The sequence below is a fragment of the Delphinus delphis genome, chromosome 17, assembly GCF_949987515.2.
Source record: "Delphinus delphis chromosome 17, mDelDel1.2, whole genome shotgun sequence".
NCBI lineage: Eukaryota > Metazoa > Chordata > Mammalia > Artiodactyla > Delphinidae > Delphinus > Delphinus delphis.
Window position 1 is genome coordinate 51564585 of NC_082699.1, and position 18344 is coordinate 51582928.

At 35.0% G+C, this 18344-nt stretch overlaps 1 pseudogene; it reads left to right on the forward strand.

Moving 5' to 3' along the window:
• The first annotated feature begins 5587 nt into the window (after positions 1 to 5587).
• On the forward strand, positions 5588 to 6164 carry LOC132440280 (AP-3 complex subunit sigma-1 pseudogene; annotated as a pseudogene).
• The last annotated feature ends 12180 nt before the right edge of the window (positions 6165 to 18344 follow it).

Below are 18344 nucleotides of genomic sequence, written 5' to 3' on the forward strand. Positions count from 1 at the left end.
TGACATTTCTGCATACAGGATGACATAATTATGGGTGTAGACTTAATCTTAGAGAAGAATTCCAAAAGAGCTTATGTCAGTACAAATTGTAAAGACACTGCCATAGCAGTATTTTTAGGATTTCTTTACTCCCTCAGTAATTGCAAAGAACTCAATGTCATTTGACAGTAATTCTATCAATATCATTGTGAGAACTTTCTGCTTGACTAGTAGGCAACTGTTCTTCAGTCTACCTGGCACTTTGAGGCTAAGGACTCTCCAGACTTTATCAACTGAAACAACAGTGGTTTGCATTCAGTGTAATATCGTGATGCAAACCAAGAAGTTAATAACACTTTGACATTCTGAAAAGTGTTTTCCCATCAGATAGTTCCAACACTACCAGATGTTATTTTCCAGTAGGCAACAAAGTACCTCAACAAGGTTGATTTTTATTTGAGATTTTCTGTTTTTCAAAGGGAAAACAACTTTATTTTCTTTTTACAGTTATAAAAATATTGTTAGCCATACTGACTGGTGTAGTGAAGAAAGAAATCATCTGAAATCTCACTATGCAGTGATAACCTCTAGGTATGTTGGTTTCCCTCCCTCCCTCCCTCTTTTTCTCTTATCTTTCTATTTATCTCTCTATCTAAAAATAATGCAATAAATACACATTATGGAAAAATCATATATTAGAGAATGGACACAACATGTAAAGCAAATTCCTTCCTCCCATCCTTAAATCAGTTTTTCAGAGGTTAAATTGTTTATGTTTCACTGCTATATTTTGATTTATCGACTTTGGATATTATCTGTTGATTCCCAGCTATAAAGGTAAGAATTTAGTCCACCCATGTTACTTGCTACTTGTCTTTTCTTCCTACCAGTTTTAATAATCCTATTATTACTTTCATTTCTAATGGTTACTTACTGACTTATTTTTTTGTTTTTTTATTTGTTATTTTTTTTCAGCTTTGAGGTATAATTGACAAATTTGTAATATATTTAAAGTGTACATTGTGATGATTTGATATATGTATATATTATGAAAAGATTTCCCCCATTTAGTTAATTATCACATCCATCACCTTAAAGCTGTTGACAAAGTACTTGGCTCCTAGTTGAATAAAAAAGACATAAACATCACATTCATGATAAACACTAATTATTTCAAATTGGTGAAAAAAGTCATAAAGTACAAATTAACTGTGGTCTCCTCTGTGAAATGTATCTTAAAAGAACTATAATTTCTATGGTACTATTGCAGGAAGATGAGGCTATCATCTTATTCTGTGGACAGTACAAGCAAAGAGAACCATCATTCCCAAGGTAGGGAAAAAGTATGTGCTATCTTTTTTTTTTTTTTAATTTTTATTGGCATATAGTTGATTTACAATTTTGTGTTAGTTTCAGGTGTACAGCAAAGTGAATCAGTTTTATATATATATATATATATATATATGTATATATACGTATATATACGTATATATATACGTATATATACGTATATATACGTATATATACGTATATATATATGTATATATACGTATATATATATATTCTTTTGTTAGATTCTGTTCCCATGTAGGCCATTACAGAGTACTGAGCAGAGTTCCCTGTGCTATATAGTAGGTTCTTATTAGTACTGAAATTTCTATTGTCTATTGCATCAACTGCCAACTCTCTTTTCACTTTTTGTGTTAATAAGATGACACTAACATTACTATTCACACTTCCAGCTCTCCTGCCCATTTTTTAAGCCTCAATTTCTGTATTTTTGCAGTGTCAAGCTTTATCATATTTATATTTTGTTCTGCAAGGATTCAAATTCAAGAGACCTGGGTTAAATCATATTTCTATTATATATAAGCTATATAATATAATTTCACTAGGCCTCAGTGGCGAGTATGTGACTTTTTCATTTTCCTTAAAGGTGCCTTTTGATGAACAGGTTTCTAATTTTGATAAAGTCCAGTATATCATTTTTTTTCTTTTATGGTTATTGCTTTTTTAGACACCAAGAAATCTCTGCCTACTGCATGATTACAAAGATATCCTTTATGCTTCCTTCTACGGATTTTATAGTTTCGGCTTTTATTTTTAGATTTTCAGTCCAACTCAGGTTAATTTTTAAATATGTTGTGATGTACATGTCAGGATACATCTAGCACCATTTTTTGAAAATATTTTCTTTTCCCCATTGAATTTCTGGCATCCTTTTCAGTTAGCTGAAGTTATGGAGGTGGGCCTAATTCTCGATTCTCTCCTCTGTTCAATCTATTTGTCTTTTCTTACACCAATAATGCACTGTCCTAGTTGCTGTAGTTTTATATTAAGTCTTAAAATCAGGTAATCTAAGTCTTCCAAGTTGTTTTCTTTTTTTTTAATAGCTGATTCACTTCATTGTATAGCAGAAACTAACACAACATTGTAAAGCAATTATACCCCAATTAAAAAAAACCAAAAACTTGTTTTCTTTTTCAAGATTATCTTGGCCATTCTAGTCCTTTGTATATCCATATAACATTTCATGTTACACTATCAATTTACAACAACAACAACAAAAAAGCATTAAGAGTTGGAAGTACATTGATTCTATAGATCAATTTCGGCTGAAATGACATTTTTATAATATTGTCTTGCAACAAAGTATGGTGTATCTTATTCATTTAGGTCTGTCTTTCTTTCTACAATTTTGTGACTTTCAAAGTAGAGATATTTTACACGTTTCCTTAAATTTATTCTTAGGTATTTAATGTTTTTTGACACTATTATAAAAGATATTTATTTTTAAATGTTACCTTCCAATTGTCTGTTGAAACAATATAGGAATACTGACTTTATATCCTACAACTTTGCTGAATTTACTTATTGACCCTAATAGATTTTTGAAGAACCGTGTAGAATCATGTTGTCTGTGAATAAAGACAGTTTCATTTTACCTTTTCCAATATTTATTCCCCATTACCCATTTCTTTATATGTTATATCCATCTTTTCTTGTAGACTTTTCAACATATTTATCACAGTTATTTTAAAGTCTTTCTCTGCCAAATCTAACACCTATGTCCTTTGTTGGTCTCTTTCTATTGACTATAAGTCACATTTTCCCATTTCTAGTAATTTTTTATTGTTATGCTGAGGGTAATACATTGCAGAATCTCTGAATCTTCCTCTGAAAAGTGTTGTTCTAGCAAGTAGTTAAATTACAGACAGGTTGCCTTCAACTTGGGGAGGCTTGGTTTTTATTTTGTTAGGGCAGCTCTAAGTTTTAGTTTTGTAATGTAGTCTTTATTCCTAACTTTATGGAAAGCCCAAGGTGTTTATCAAGCCCTTCTAACTTAGTTGGATTTAATCTCCAAAGTGTGTCTTACCTGTGGTAGATAGCAGCTAAAATCTCTGCTTAGTTCTTGGAGCCTTCCCCAGATGTTACTTTCAGCTAGGTTCCTTAGATTCTCACTGGCACGTTCATAGTTGAGGCAGTAAGCCAACGTTTTGAGGGGAGCTTAGATACAGATTTTGTGTCTTCTCACCCAGAAGCTCCTTCCTTTTGGGGATTTCCCCCTAAATTTTTAGTTGTTCAGGCAGTCCCAAACTCAGTTCTCTAAATTCTTAGACCAGTAGGATTGTGGCTTTCTTTTACAGTTCTGTCTTCCCATGCTGCACAGACTGAAGAGTGAGGAGCGCTATTTTTATAGATACTACTCTATTTATAATTAAATATATATATATAGGAAATCTGATGGGAATATATTTCCAACCTTTACAAAGTTTACCAAACTTTTCCCATTTCCTCAATGAATCTTTTCTCTCCCAAATCTGATCAAATAATTTGTAAGTCTTTTATTTTTCCTTTCTGTTCTCATCATCATAACTAGATCATGCTTCTTAAATTCTTCATTTATATTCATAATTATCAAAAATTGGATCTCCTTTACTACTGGTGTCATAGAAGTAGAATGGGATGGAGGATCAGGAGACCACTGCTTTTTCACCAATCAGCTGTGTCATATTAGAATTAGGGAGCCATTAAACCATTCTGTTCTTCAATTTCCTATCTGAACAAAAGCTAAGAATGAACTAACTAACATCAAAAGACAATTCTAATCAGAGTCTATATACATACACACACACATATATAACATAGACAAATTATTGTGAAGTTCTCTGAATTTCAAAAGAACTCTAAATTTTTTTAAAAAAAGATTTTTTAATATCTTATTAATCAATATATCACACCACCAATATAAGTAACACCTTACTTAAGTAAGAAAATTGCCAAAATATAAGAACATTTTTTGTATTTTCCCCCTGGATCTTTTAAGGCTACAGTAGGCAAAATAATCATTCTTTTTAAATGATAAATGTGAATGGTGTTTGATAACTTCTTAAAATGATTTTATATATATATAGTTCCTAAAAATGAAATATTTTCTTTTTTATTGTGAATTGAGGGTATCATATATAAATATTTTCTACTTTTTTATTGAGAATTGGGATATATATATATATATATTTCATTTTTAAGAACTATTTAATCATTAAAGTTTTGAAAAATATGCCAGAAAAGCCAAGTGCTGTCTTTAGTAGGAAGCTCTATTATAAACATCTATAAATCATTTTTTACAACTTGCTTGATTTTAAGGAAAATCATAATAATATCACAAAATTTGTAAACAAATTTGTACAGAAATACTGTCTTATCAATGTGTGACCAAACAAAATAATGGGACTCACATATTTGACATCTCACTGGATTCAACTCAATTCAAGCTAAATATCAAGGAAATATGTGGCAGTGTAGACTTAAAAATTAATATTGAACAATGTTTCTAGGAACCCTGTAAATTATTAAATATTACCTCACTTTGTGTCTATCTTTTTAATCTATTTCATCAGGAACTACTGATAGGAATATTACACTTTTAGTTAGACAGTCCATGTCCCTAGGGCTTTTGCCCTCCCTCTCCACACACAGATGCAGACAATTTCAATGCATCTATACGTTCATTCTTCACCTCGCTTTAGAGTACCATTTACATCATTTGTTCAAAATGGTAAGCTCTTTGTAAAAGCCAACTGCCTTCCTCTTGCTTTTCATCAGAGAAGAGGATAACATCAAAATTATTAGACAAGATTGGGCACATTCAGGGTGGTGTGGCCATAGACAATATCAAAATTATAATTTTGAAGAATCTTAAGCTAGCTAGCTAGCTGTTTCTTTTTCCGTTCTTAATTTCTTTATATTTAAAATTTTTATATAAGATACGCATGCACATAGTAAACTTAAAGAGTTAAGTGATTCTTTGAAGCAACACTTTCCTCTCCCTTACTGCTCCTCTATTTTCTAATTCCCAGAAGCAATCATTTTATTTCTTTTCAGTATTTAAAATTTACCTGAATAGTTCTAAATAACTTGGTTTTATCGCTACATCGTGTAGATTTTATCTCGTGTGATCTCTGTCCAGATGAGTATTTAGCATATGTTTTTGTTTAAAACCGTTCACCCGGTGGGGAAGGATCGCCAGCGAGATCCCGAGGCGAGGCTCGCGCGCGCCTGCCCCCACCCTGGCCCCCAGCTCCCACCCGGTCGGCCCTGCTCAGCCATGATCAAGGCGATCCTCATCCTTAACAAACAAGGGAAGCCGCGGCTCTCCAAGTTCTACCAGCCCTACAGTGAAGATACACAACAGCAAATCATCAGGGAGACATTCCATTTGGTATCTAAGAGAGATGAAAATGCTGTAATTTCCTAGAAGAAGGATTATTAATTGCAGGATCTGACAACAAACTGATTTATAGACATTATGCAACATTATATTTTGTCTTCTGTGTGGATTCTTCAGAAAGTGAACTTGGCATTTTAGATCTATTCAAGTATTTGTGGAAACATTAGACAAGTGTTTTGAAAACGTCTGTGAACTGGATTTTCCATGTAGACAAGGTTCACAATATTCTTGCAGACATGGTGATGTGGGGGGAATGGTATTGGAGACCAACATGAATGAGACTGTTAAACAAATTGATGCACAAAATAAACTAGAGAAATCTGAGGCTGGCTTAGCGGGAGCTCCAGCCAGTGCTGTATCAGCTGTAAAGAATATGAATCTTCCTGAGATCCCAAGAAATATTAACATTTGTGACATCAGCATAAAAGTGCCAAACCTGCCCTCTTTTAAGTAAAAAATTTAAAAGGCCACTCCCAGGTAAAATCCCGGGAAAAAGTTGTCTAAGTTTACCATGCAGTTGTTTACCAAAAATAGAGGAGAGTCAACTTTCGCTCTTGGATTTAAGTCAAGGTACTGTAAAGAAGTTATGTAAAGGCGGTATGGAAGTTCATTGTTGCTTTTCTTGCTCAGTGATTTTGAAGAAATTGAGTAGGTTACAGTGTGATTTTTTTCTTTATTTTCTAAACTGCATTCCTATGGCCACCTAAGGCATGCCTCTATCTATTGGCTACTACAGTATTTTGAAAAGTGTTTGGGACATTTCTTTAAATTATGTATAACCCAAAATGTTGGTGTTTTGCATGGATCACAAATACAGCATTCCTTAATTCTTTCTGTTATTTTTCACAATTGTTATTTAAAGAATGAAGTATGTATTGCATGAAAACATTATGACCTTTTTCTCTTAGTTTAAATAAACTCCAAGGTAACTGGAAAAAATAAATAAATAAATAAAACCATTCACCCTACTGCCTGTATCTCTATTCCCCCACCTATATATTTGCTCCCTGTGCTCTCTTCCTCCAATATAGTTACATCATGTTAAGTTAGATTAACATTCAAGGTTTGCATTGTTATACCTAGGTAAACAACATTTCCTGCTGAGCCACATAATATATAGGATTAATTTTACTTTCCTTTCATTAGAGTTCATTGTCTTTTTTTTCTTTGATTAGTGATTTTATATACATAATCCTTTGGTTAATATATATGTATACTCAAATATATAATTCAATTTCAATCACTTTTAGTTGTTTATATCCCTCTAAATACATCCACACATATTAAGTATTCTACCAATTTCATCTTTCTTAAAGAAATCTTTCCTAGATTAGTTTGACTTTTTCCAATATTCTATATTTTTTCTATAGCCTGTATCTTTTCTTTCCTAATATCCTATATCTTTTCTTTCTTGGTTTATGCTCTCATTTAGTGAAATGTAACCTCTAACAATTTACTGAAGGGTTCATAGAAGATCAATTTTGGAGAGTTTAGATGTCTGAAATATACTTAGTTTCCCTCACAGTTGATTGGTAGTTTGTCATACTACTAGTATGTCAAACTACTAGTTTGTCTAAATACTTAGATTAGCAATCTCAGTATTTTAAAGTCATTGCTTCAGTGTTTTCTAGATTCCAGGGCTGCTGTTGAGAAGTCCAAAGCCATTCTGATACCTGACTCTTCTAGGTACCTTCTCTTTGAAAATGAGTGGAATTTTCTCCTGCTCCCAGTGTTCAGAAAATGCATGATAATAGACATTAGTATGGATCTGTTTTTTCCAGTGTGCTAAGGCATTGTACATCCAGCAGGCCCTCTGCATCTGTAAATTCATATCCTTCAGTTATGGGAAATTATTTTGGATTATGCTTTGTTGATTTCTTCTACTGTATTTTCCATTTTCTCTCTTTGGAAAATTTTTTATTTGGGTATTGGACTTCTTAAATTACTTATCTTTTCTCTCCTATTTTCTGTCTTTTTACTCTATTATCTGAAAAGTTTCTGTATTTTTATTTTCCAGCCTTTCTATTTTTTTTAAAATTTCTGCTAGCATCTTTTTTAAATTCTAAAAGCTCTTTAAGAAAAATTATGAATGCTCCCCCACCTTTTTTAATAGCATACTGACCTTGCCTCATGGTTATAATATTCATCATCTTATGATGATTTTTTAAAGAGAACTTTTCTTCTATGCTGTTTGTTTGTTTGTTTGTCTGGTAATCCTTAGTTGCTTTGGTTTTTTTTTTTAAAAGGGGGCATTGAAAACCAGACCAAGTGTGAGTGTTTGGATGGTGCTTGTCAATTGTGGACCTCACTACTGGTGGTCTAGCCTTTTCACTAAATTTCTGATGTTCAGCGTCTTTAGTCTCTTCTTTTGGGCTGGTCACTTTGCCCAAAGAAAATTCCAATCCCTTGCCTGCAGGATAGAGACCTGTCTTTCAGAGTTCTGGGATCTGAATGAGGGAAGAAGGAAGGATAGCTCTACATTTGGTATGTAAACATTGATTTAATCTCCATATTTTTAGTGTGATATTAGGGATACTAGTATCTCTGGTATCACCTGCTCCAGAGACCTTCTGTTTTACTCTTTCCAGAGAAATACGTTCAGTCCTCTACTAAAGATGAAGACTGCAGTTGTCATGCAGTTTACAGTGGAGTGAGGGATGTGAGATCTAACTGTTTCATAAACAGATTTTCAAATAGTTTTCTGTATTTAGACTCATCTTCATTTGCACTTTTTCATTTGCCATGGCCAGAGACTTAACGGTGTTTTACTGTGGCCCTAATTGTGGTATTTTGGCTATCTAAACAGAGAATCTGGATAAAAACTTTTGTAGCTTTTCTCTACTGAGTGTCTGCTTTGTACCAGGTACATTACAGATGTTATCTGCAACTTTCTAAACAACCCGAAACTATAAGTTATTATCATCCCCACTGCATATAGTTGAATAATTTAACTAGAGTCATTAGCAAGCAAGTCAGTGGTTTGGGGATTCAAAACTAAGTCTGAATCATTGACCCAAAGTTGATGCTTTGTCCTACATGATTTGTTGGTCTTAAAAGAGTCAACCTCTTAAGTCAGAAACAGTAAGACCTATTGGTACAACTGAAAAGTGTTACATAAATGTCTCTGCTCTCTACCACATTTCATGTTCATCAGGTGTTTTAAAGCTTAAAATTCTCAAAAAAAAAAGCTTAAAATTCTCACAGTGGCCTTGTATTTTTGGGTGTATCTGGAGCTGACATTGGGAGTGGAGGGTGAGAGATCACGCACTATTGGATTGATGACTTGAAAAGACTGATGATGCAGCAACTAGTAGGAAATGGAAATGACCTGTGAAGGGGGAAAATATATTCATATTCTTTGTATTTGGGTAACGGTAAAAACCCAGATGATGAAATAAAAAATAGGCTTTTCTTTTGGTGTTATGAATCTTTCTTGGTTGAGTTTGCTTCTTAAGACTAGGAAATTAAATGAGCCTTCCTTAGAAACAGAAATCAAGATCAGATGATCTGAGAGGTAATGCCCAGCTTCACAATTCAAAAATGTTTATTAATTAGGCAAGTTTCCCCACTCACAGACCTAGACTTCCTCTTCTGTTATAATCAAATATTGATTGCTATCATTTGTACCCCACACTTCCACTCTGTCTCCTGGACCAAGGCACACCTTATAAATTCTGAACTAATATCTACCAATCACCTGTTATGTGCCAGGCACTATTAGACATAAGTGGCCCAAAAACATATAAGACAGACCAAGGTCTGCCTTACAGAACTTAGAGTTCAATGGGAAGGACTTATCTTTAATAAGCAACTGAAATAAACTAATAAGTAAACAATAAGGGGACAGATCATACCATCCTTTCCAAACTTTTCCTCTTATATGTACTAAAGAAAATGTTTTATTAAAGAATATACATTTATATTCCTTTCCATTTTATATTCAACATTTACCTAAATGACTTTCTCAGTCTCCCAGATTTTATTGTCCTTAACATAGCCTGGCATTGCTCCTCTTCCAAGGGGGCATGCATTTGGTTTTCTTTCTCTGAGTACAGCCTTCTCCCTTGTTATCTGCCTCCTTTACCCAACAATTCTGACCCTTAGTAGTTCTTCTCTTTCATTTCATCTATTCAGCCCTCTTTTGGCATTACCCTAAAAATGTTCCTTACTCCCCAGATAAATTATTCCCACTCTCCAGCATCATTCCTGGACTGCCTCATTGGCATATTCTCATCAGCCTTTGCATGGGCACAGATTTCTTACTATTGGTAATTTTTCAACTGACACAGACAACTCATGGAGTCACTCTTCTCCTTTCAATCATTATCTATTATTCATATTCATTTCCCTCACAACATACTTCTTCTTTGGCCTCTATTATACATTTTCCTTCAAACCATTCCATCAAAACTCTTTCAAGGTTGACAACTGACCTCTTACTAAATCCAATTACCTTTTCTAATCCTCTTTTTTTGGCTTTGGCCTTCTTAACATTTCTGCAGCACATGACCACCTTGTCCTTCTGAAACCCACGTAAAGGTTGGCTCCTGTGATCTTCTCTGGCACTGAACTTCCACGATCATCTTCCATTTGTCAGACAGTCCCTTCTCCAGCCTCTCCTCTGTCATAGTTCAGTTCTTAACCCCCTGGCCATCGCTCTCAATCTTCTTTTCCATTTTTGACTGACTCTGTGTTCTGACTTTAGCTAATAGGTTTATTCTTGATGAGTCTCCTCTTGCATTTTCCAAGTATGTCATGATATAAAGTATGTCAAAGGTTGACCACAGTTTGGAATGCTTTGCTTTAGCAAAATTATATAGGTTTCCTTACAGAAGGATCATTTTGAGTGTTCATTACCGTAATGTGCACTATGGATATCCAAGAAGGAGCAAACATTTTCCCAATTTATTTGGTCTCAAACGCTTTGAATGGGGAATTTGAGAAACACATTTTGGGAAATACTGATTAATATTGTGATTGATAATGTCACACCTTAATTCAGTTTTGTGCCAGAAACTGGGCATGAAGTATTTCTACTTGGATATTCTACTAACTCAGTAGGTCTAGAACCACATTTTCTTCATCTTTCAACCCAATATCTCTTTTCAATTTTTTTCTAACAGTGTCACCACAGTTTTCTCATTCATCCCAACTCAAAATCTCAGCATCATGTCTGGATTTTCCTTCTTCATTTCCTTTACCCTTTCAGTCATCTCTTAATTATTTATTAGATTGTTTCTTGAATTTGTATGTACTTAATATCTCTGTAGTCTAAATTCTCATAACCTCATATCTGGAAATCATCCTAACTGGCCCTGCTGTGTCGAGTTTTTTCTTAAACCAATCCATTCTAAAACAACTATTCAATAATTTTGTTAATATACTGATTAAATCATGTCACTGTCCTGCTCAGAATCTTCAGCCAACTTCCTGTTGCCTCTTGAATAAAGTCTGCACTATTAACTGAGACATTTAAGGTTAATGCCTCTATTGACCTTCCCCCATCTAGTTCCTTGCTACTTTTCTAATTTTGTTATTTATTCCAGCTAAGTAGACCTCACTGTTCTAAAAATGTAAAGATATTTCCAGCTCTGAACCACTTACTGACCATCTGCCTTGCATTACTTCAGGCAGTATTTTTTTTTAATTTCATGGATCATGAAATCAATTTTTTTGGTGTTTAAATTAAATTCACCTTTATTTTTATTCATTTCCTTAAAGATCACATCCATATTATAGTTCTTTATTTTCTTCTCATAAGCAAGTAATGACCTCTGCAAGATGTCCTTATATTTTTAAACCAGTTATTCATCACTATGTAACACAGTACCTCAAACTTAATTGCTTAAAACAAAAATGGTTTATTTATTCATGATTCTATGCATCAGGAATTCGAGCAGTGACTGGCTAAATAGGTTCTCTTCTTTGTCAGGGGTCTTGTTGTCAGTGCGGGTGCTGAAATGACTAAAGGTCTAATATGGTCTCACTCACATGTCTAGCAAGTTATTTCTGGCTCCTGACTGGGGACTCAGCTGAGGTTGTAGTCAGGGACCTTGGTATTTCTCCACATAGGTCTCTCCATGTGGCTGCTTGGGCTTCCTCACAGCATAATGGCTGAATTCCCAGAAGATGCATTATAAGAAGCAAAGATAGAAGATGTATAACTTTTGAGGCCCAGGCTCAGAAGTCAAAGCATTACATCTCCCATTGGTCATAATAGGTACCAAGGCTAGTCCAAATTCAATGGTAGAGGAAATAGACTCTACCTCCTGATAGGAAAGTAGCAAGGCCACATTGCTAAAGAACATGTGAAATGAGTGATATTGTTGTAGCTCTCTTTGGAAAAAAAAAACCTGTTTACACTATCATGTTCTAGTTCTTTTATTTTTTTTAATTAATTAATTAATTTTTTTTGGCTGCACTGCATGGCATGTGGGATCTTAGTTCCCCGACCAGGGATCAAACCCATTCCCCCTGCAGTGGAAGTGCGGAGTCTTAACCACTGGACCGCTGGGGAAGTCCCCTTTCTAGTTTTTTTTTTTTTTTAAGTCAAATTTTTTAAGAAAAATTTTAAACATATATAATTATAGAGAAAGCAATGTAATGTACCCCATGTATGTATTTTCTTAGATTCTGTATTTGTCTATTGGCATCTGTTCACCATGGGGCCAATTACTTTAACTATATTTTCTTTTCTGTATTGATATGCTGGCATTTGGGGGTCTTACAGACCTGGGGACAGACTGCCCCTTCCAGAGCTAGCTAATTCCTAAAGATAGTAAATAATTTACTTGGGAGCCCCTTCTCATACACAAGCCAACCACCTCCTTATCTAACTCTCACATATGAAGCCAGTATTTCTCCTGCCCTAAATCATCCCAGGGCCAGCTATCAAGTAACTAGACACCATCCCTATAGTACAAAGCCTGCCAGAATTATTCAAACTGGCCAATCCCAAGCTGTTTACCCTACCCTCCCTCGCCTTCCTCATGTAAACCCCACTACAGGCTCTTCCCCTTGTTCCTGTCTTCTGTCTTCTGACCACCTGATGCTTCTCTTGTGTAGCACAGTGTGCCCCTCCTCTTAGAAAATGTAAGTAATAAAAATCTTCTTTCAATGGCATTAGCTCTGTGTTGGCAATGATTCGCCTTCATAAATTAAAATCCTGTGAGTATAAATGGGAGAGCATGCATCACCCAGTTCAACAATTCAGCAGTTATCAACTCACAGCCAGTACTGCTTCCTCTCTATACCCATACTCTTCACCACCCCACCTCTAAAATACTTAGGCAAATTCTGGACACCGTATAATTTAATCTGTGACTATTTCTGAGTGTATGTATTTGTATATGTACGTATACTTTTTTTTTCAACTATAACCACAATATCATTACCTCAGCAAATGAATTTTTTAATATCATAAATATCCAGACAATGTTGAAATATTTCCAGTTATCTCTTGGAGTGTTTTTTTTAATGGTTTATTATTTGAATTAAGATCCAGGTGATGTCTATACATTGTAACTAGTTGTTATATCTTTTTATTTTCTTTTTATATATAGGTTTCTTTTCCATCTCTTTTATTACTTGCAATTTTTCTTTTTCCCTATCTCTCTCCCTCCCTCTTTCCTTCTCTCTCTCTTCTCTCTCCCTCTCTCTTTCTCTTCAGTATGGTTACTGAAGAAAGCCAGTAGTTGGTTTTTTCTGTGGAGTCGCTACTCCCCGCATTCTGCTTGTATTCTCATGGTGTCATTTAATGTGTTCATCCATCCCCATTATTTCCTATAAATTGATAGTTAGATTTAGAGGTGTTGACAGATGGGCTTGATTTTTTAGCAAGAATTCTTCTTGGGTGATGTTCTGTACTTCCCCAGGAATTACATAATATCTGTTTGTCTCACCTTCAGTGATGTTAGCAGCCACTGTGATTATTGCCTAGATCTATTAAATTATTAGGGACTGTAAATAGTGATATTATAATTCCACCATTCCTTTTTTGTTTATTAGCTGGTATACTTCCGTAAAGTAAAACTTCTTGACATCAATTATTTGCTTTCCCTGATGTATAGTCCATTTAAAAGATATTGACAATCAATAAAGTTTTTTTTTTTTTTTTTTTTTTTTTTTTTTTTGCGGTACACGGGCCTCTCACTGTCGTGGCCTCTCCCGTTGCGGAGCACAGGCTCAGGACGCGCAGGCTCAGGGTCCATGGCTCATGAGCCCAGCCGCTCCGCGGCATGTGGGATCTTCCCGGACCGGGGCACGAACCCGCGCCCCCTGCATCAGCAGGCGGATTCGCAACCACTGTGCCACCAGGGAAGCCCCAATAAAGTTTTTTAAAAGTATCATTTTGAACTTATAAATTTAAATATATTGGATTTGTATCAATCCATTGCACTTATCTTTTTGACAAGACCCCAGTAGTTTTTGATAATTTTCTTGCTTTCTGGTTAACAAAATGTTCAAAGATCCTCAGTACATTTCCTGTTATGGCACTGGAATCAGCCATCTGTCTAAGAATCACTAACTCTTTTTAGTGGGAAATGGTATTTAGAGAACACAGTCTGTGTTTTAAGAGTACTCATTGATACTAGGTTCATTATTTCTAGAACTTTTTAGTAGACACAATTAGAAAGTGTGCATTTTTAAAAAGATAAGATGAGTCTATATTAATACTTCCAATTTAGGTACTAGGCTAGAGAGATTTGCCTTAACTTCATGTAGTTTATACTTGTGTCTTCTCCTATGCCAAAAAAATCTCAGTTCTCAGTGAATTCAACTTACTCATTTGCTTTTCTGTACTACACATAGTCTCAGAATATTAACATAAACACTACCACAAGTATAATGATTACTAAAAACAAAGCAAGATTCTTTTATTTGCAGTTTCTTTATCCTTAGGTTATCCTACACTAGGGATATAAAGTCAAATTACTGTGTTTTAAATCAGTTAGAATTGTTCCTCTATGTTTATAGAATTAAAGTGGATATAAGTTAGGTTCATTTGTTTCTTTCACTTCACTTTTTACTTTTAGAAACTGAGTCCCACTCCAACTTTATTTTTTCTTATGATTATGTAAAATACTTACATAATTCCAAAGTCAACTCTATATAACAAGAAATTTTTTAAAAAATTCAACTTCTATTTCTGTGTCCTGCAGCCTATTCTCTTTTTTCTCTTGTTGGCAACCATTTGTATGGTTTGTTTTCTTTATTAAAAAATAAATAAATATACTTTATTTTTTAGAGACGTTTTAGGTTCACAGCAAAATTGAGAAGGTATAGAGATTCTCTACATACCCCCTACCCCCACATACACACAGCCTCCCCCACTATCAAAATCCTGCACCAGATGGTACATTTATTACAATCAGTGAACCTACAGGGACACATGGACATATCACTGTCACTCAAAGTCCATAGTTTACATTAGGGTTCACTATTGGTATATTCTGTGGGTTTTGAAAAATATATAATGACATATATCCCCAATTATAGTATTATTCAAAGGGTTTCACTGCCCTAAAAATCCTGTGTGCTCCACCTACTCATCCTTCCCTCCTCTCTAATGGCTGACAACCACTGATCTTTTTATTATCTCCATAGTTTTTCTTTTTCCAGGATGTCATATAGTTGGAATCATACAGTGTGTAGTCTTTTCAGATTAGCTCCTTTCACTTAGTAATATGCATTTAAGTTTCTTCCATGACTTATCATGGCTTGATAGCTCATTTCTTTCTAATACTGAATAAAATTCCATTGTGTGGATGCATCACAGATTATCCATCTACCTACATTTCATAGTCCATTAGAAATGCTATAACAAAATACCACAGACTGAGTGGCTTATAAATAAGAGAAATTTATTTCTCATCATTCTGGAGGCTGGAAGTCCAAGATTGGGTACCAGCATGGTTGGGTTCTGGTGAAGACCCTCTTCTGGGTTGCAGACTGCTGACTTCCCAATGTAACCTCACATGGTAGAAGGAGCAAGGGAGCTTTCTCAGGCTCTTTTGTAAGGGCACTGATCCCATTCATGATGGCTCTGCCCCCATGACCTAATCACTCCCCAAAGGCTCTGCCTCCTAATACCATCACCTTGGTGGTTAGGTTTCAACATATAAATTAATTGAAGGAAGATACATTCAAATCATTACACCTGCTGAAAGACATCTTGGTTGCTTCTAAGTTTTGCCAATCATGAATAAAGCTGATATAAATATTTGTGTGCAGGTTTTTGTGTGGACATAAATTTTCAACTTATTTGGGTAAATACCAAGAACTGTGATTGCTGGATCATACAGTAAGAGTATGTTTAGTTTTGTAAGAAACTACCAAACTGTCTTCCAATATGGCTGTACCATTTTACATTCCCACCAGCAATGAATGAGTTCCTGTTGCTTTATATCCTGTCCAGCATTTGTTGTTTTTTCCTTTATTTTTAATATAAGGGAATGTTATTTCCCACTTTTATAGATAAATGGCAGTATACTATAAACACTCCTTTTTAAACTTCATATCATAGAGTATATCTCAGAGATCATGCTATAGTTGTATTTATAGCTATTACTCATTCCTTCTTACAGCTGCAAAGTATGCCATTGTATCGATATAGCACGGTTTTATTTAACCCATCCCCTATTAATAGACACTTGGGTTGTTTCCAGTTTTTGTTTTTACAAATAGTACTTCAATGAATTCCTTGTAAACCTACCTTTTTGTACTTTTCCCAATGTATCTTTGTGGTGAATTCCTAGGAATGGATTGCTAGGTTAAAGGGTAAGCATTTGTATAATTTTGATATATATTGACCAATTCCTCTCTCTATAGGAGTTACAACATCTTGTATTTCTATAACAATGTATTAGGGTGCCTATATCTTCACAGCCTCATCTACAGAGTATGCTGTCAAACTTTTGGATTTTTCCCAAACTGATAAGAAAGAAATAGCAACTCAGTGAAGTTCTAAATTATACTTTTATTGTTATGAACGTGGTTGAAACCATTTTTTAGGTTTAAGATCCACGTGCATTTCTTTTTCCTAAGAGCTCTGCTCATATTTCTAGCCCATTTTACTATAGGGTTGTCTTCTTCCTTTAGTTTTAGAAGCTTTTATATATATTAGAGACATTAGCCTTTTGTCTGTAACATATACTTTTCCCCAGTTAATCATTTTTTTAAAAATCTGGCTGTTTTTATTATCACGTTTTAAATTTTATCTGATCAACTTCATCATTTTTATCGCTTCTGGAGTCATAGTTTTTCCCCTTTCAGGTTATAGAAGAATTCAATTGTGTTTCCTTTAAAACTTGTACAACCATAAAAGTAACCCAGTTTAGTGGGTTGTAACAAGCAATTTTTAAAAAGAGATACAATTAAGTAGAACAGAAAAAATAGTATTCATTGTATATAATGAAGTATTGAAAGAGCTTAGAAGTTGCCACTCCAATCCTCACAAGAAAAAAGCTGAACAAACTGACAGTCTTCAATTCTTAGATATATCAGAGATCTGAGGCCAAAGGATAAATTGTTACTCCCCAAACTTGAGAGACAGACAGGAAGATACAGAGAATCACAGTCTACCAGGAACAGAAGCCCAGGAGCAGAAGCCAGCAGCAGGAGCCAGGACTGGTAGGAATTCTTTAAACTGTAACTGATGAATTGCTAAGTGCCTCAATGTTTGAAAATTATAACTCCCAAAACTTGAGAGTTAAAAACTCCATAGGGCCCAATTTTAAAGGGATTCTCAGGCTTTTCTGAGCTTTACCTCTAGGAGCTCTATCATCTTCTCACTGTGTAGATGAGAGACAAATCCCCTAGTGCTTTCAGCAGGAAAAGGGGGAAAGTAACCATTTTGAAATACACCCAGAACTCTCTGTTCTTCTTAACAAGGTCTACCCTTAAAGGAAACTATTTGACCAGAGCCTAACTGGGATTTCACAAAAGCCTAACTGATCTGGAGGAAGGGCAACACCCAATCCAGGCTCACTAAAAGACTGAGACCTAATCATAGAACTATAGAATACTTTCCCTCCCCTGCATCTTACCACAACATCCATAGGATTCCTGTATAATATCAGGAGATTACAGCTAAAAGAACTACAAGGCTCAAATCCTATTTAAGAACTCTCGGGACTTTTCTGGTGGTCCAGTGGTAAAGAATCTGCCTTACAATGCAGGGGATGTGGGTACCATCCCTGGTCAGGGAACTAAGATCCTACATGCCACAGGGCAACTAAGCCCATGTGCCATAACTACTCAGCTCGCAAGCGCCTTAACTGGAGCCCACATGCTACAAACTACAGAGCCCACATGCTCTGGAGCCTGCGTGAAACAACCAGAGAAGAGAAAACCCTCATGCCGTAACTAGAGAGAAGACTGCGAACCACAACGAAAGAGCCCACACGCCTCAAGGAAGATCCTGAGTGCCACAACTGAGACCCAACGCAGCCAAAAATAAATAAAATAAATAAATCTTAAAAAAAAAAAGAAGTTTCTGTGAAAAACCCAAAGACTAAAGGGGAGACAAAAGCAAGACACTAAAGGAAATTTATAGCCTCTCACAGCACAACTACAGTAAACAGTAAACACAGCCTATTCTTATCCAGATGAACATAAAGTATATAATGTCTTA